Below are 3,173 nucleotides of genomic sequence, written 5' to 3'. Positions count from 1 at the left end.
TTGGAGTTCTCTGCTAACAGATGAAATCTCTTTGAAGCTCCTCCCACTGCAGATATTCATCATGAAGTCTTCATCACCACCTTCATCGTCAGTAACGTCCACCTCACCAGAGACTCAGCTCACCTCCTCTTCATCGTCCCCTCCTCCTCCTCTTCCTCATCTGTCTCTGCAGAGTCCAGTGCTGAAAGCAGAGTTTCTACAAGGTGACAGTCTGTCTGGCCTACCAGAGTCCACAGGGGGTGGGGGTCCAGGGCAGTCCACGTCTCCGTCTGTCCTCCTGTCATCTGTCTCATCCTTGTCTTTTTGTTTCCAGAGTGTCGGAACAAATGTTGGTCTCACAGCGACGTCGGTGACTCCGGCGTCGTCTCCCCCTCCTGTCCTCTGCCCTCCCCCTGCAGCCCCACCCCGTCCTCCTCCCCCTGCAGCTCGTCCTCCTCCTCGTCTCCCTCCTACGACAGCAGACGAGGTGAGCCGCATGATTATAAAGACCTGGTTTGTTTTTAGGTACTGAAGTACTTTATTGGAGTAAATGTACTTTGTTATTTTGAGGCTGGTGAGACTTTGAGAGACTGACGGCCAACAAGCTGAAAGTTTCATCAACACTTTTTAATGTTTTGGACATTTAAACACTAAACTTTTTGTGTGTTGCTGATTGGCTGAAATCAGCCCGTCTGTCCCTGTCCAGCCCTGAGCTCCTGTCAGAGCTGAAAGACTCGAGGACACGTTCCCTCCGACATGTCCCCACACATAACGGACTGACCACCGTCTTCTCAGGACGAGGAGGAGGAGGACAGGTGAGCAGAGACAGACACATCACAGGGGGGAGGTGGGCGATGAAATATTCACTAACTCATCGTTCAGATCTGAAACATGTTGAATCGTTCAGTGTGACTTCCAGAGGACACCATTGTCTCTGATGTCCAGAATAAACCTCCTGTTTTTCAGTTTCCTTCAGTGTCTCAGTGATCAGTGACAGTTGTCTGTCCGTCCATGAGGACACTGCAGACACTGGAGACCATGTGACTACATGTGAACAAAGACTAAAGTAACGTCTGTGAAGATAACAGCTGACGTTACAACAGCACTTCTGAGGGTCCTTTACGAGGTCTCGCTCTCCTGGTGGCTTTAAGTGTTCCTGTCGTCTTATTGGTTCCCTAACAGGCCGACATGTTGTTGTTAGCATGTTAGCATCTATCAGATTAGCAGGTGGATCGCTCCCTCTGAGGTTGGGAGGGAGTTACTGCTTCAAGCATCTCGGGGGCTTTTTCACAAGTGAGAGTAAAATGGAGCGTCAGATTACACATCTGGCCTGGGAAGACCTCGCGATCCACCAGGAGGACCCGGAGGACCTGCTGGGGAGGGGGACGCCTGGACTACCTTGTTAGCCTGCTGGATGGAGATTAGCAGAAACAAATGACCTGAGCAGAGCAGAGTTCATCATCAGCTAATCTTTAATGTTCTTCTTCCCACAGGCCTCTGGCCCCGCCCCCTCTACATGACCAGCCAATCGGAAGCCTTCACACTGAATTTATCACCAGCACCTGAACTCATACCAGAGCACTGAACTTAAATCCATCATGGACTGTTCTATAACTAATTATGCTTAATGATCATTTTCTGAACATGAACTTTAAACTTTGACCTCTGACCCTCATCATCCTCACGTCATGAGATGAGAACTTGGCTTTGTGTCAACTAATTCAATGATTATTAAACCACATGACAAGAACCCTGACTGACGTCTGACTGCAACTTTCTACAACACAAATGTTACCTGAGACAAAATGTTTGCACTGGATATAAATATAAACAGGTGTTTAATACTGAAGATAAAACCAGACTTTCACATCTGATTAACGACGCAAACTAAATACTCCTCGGTTGCAGTTCAACCTGGAGTTTAATAATCTCATAACATAGAACATAATAACTAGACTGCATGAATAAAAAGACATTTCATTAACAAATATTCACAGAACTGTGTGTATATTCTTAGCGGAGGAGGCCGTGTGAATGTGTTGGTGGACTTTCTCACACTCGTCTCTCAGTTCGAGAACACAGCTGAATATTTCAGCTGAGCCGACACGTCTTCAAATCACACAAACCAGATTCAGCAACAGGAAATAAAAGCAGTGAATAAAGATTTCTAATGAAAACTCCACAAAGACGGAAAATACGACAATACAAGCTGATAATAACGACAAATGATTAACTGAGAAAGCATGATTAAGTATCAATCGATCAAGTACATTTGCATTTATACAGTACAAATATCACAACTCACAATCTGCCTCGGGGGGCTGCGTACGACCCCCTCTGTCCTCAGACCCTCGATCCGGATGAGGAATTAGATGTCGTGTGAACAGAAGAAACCAACACACATGACAGCAGGACCAATCAAGATGACACCATTACAGACACACTGGAACTGGGAAAAAAGAAAGAAACACAAACACTCCTCTGTGGCAGCAGCTGAACCTTAAGTTTAGAATATTTTATGACAGGAACAAAAACTAGACTACATGAATTAAAATATGGTCCATTAACAAGAGTCACTCTTTAAGGTTTGTTTGTGGCTGGCTCTCAGTGATGATGGTAAATGTAGTCGATTGAAGCAGTTTATCTTAGAAAGAGAAAATCCACGTGGATCAGAAATCACTCGAGAGACCGAATCGGTAGAAACAGCGTTGGTCACAGCCGGACGGTTTCTCTCCCGTGTGAACTCTGATGAACTTCCTCTCCGTTTCTATAGCAACAGACAGACAGAACCTGCTATCTAGAACCATAAATGATATTTAGAGCACGTCTGTGGAACAAAACCCCCAGAGACTGATGCATTACCACCCCTGACATCCAACTGCAGGGGCCTGGGGTGGCACGGACCTCTGCAGAAATGTGACTGAGCACCACTGACATTTCTTAATTACAGATAGACATCACATTCGAGAGGTGCATTATGGGAAGTGTGGTTGAAGCTTGATCCGTACCACAGATTTTGACCTGTCTCTCATAACCGTACCACCACCGTACGCTTCAAACAAACTAGTTCATGTTACGGGACGTCGGACCACCTCGAACAACAAAAGCATTTATAACCAAATTCTGAAATCCTGGAATGTGTTGACAGTCAGTGTTTCTATTGGTACATCAGATGGATCTCTACACATCTGCCC

This window comes from Enoplosus armatus, chromosome 23 (assembly GCF_043641665.1).
Source record: "Enoplosus armatus isolate fEnoArm2 chromosome 23, fEnoArm2.hap1, whole genome shotgun sequence".
Taxonomy (NCBI): Eukaryota; Metazoa; Chordata; class Actinopteri; order Centrarchiformes; family Enoplosidae; genus Enoplosus; species Enoplosus armatus.
This window is presented reverse-complemented; position numbering follows the sequence as displayed.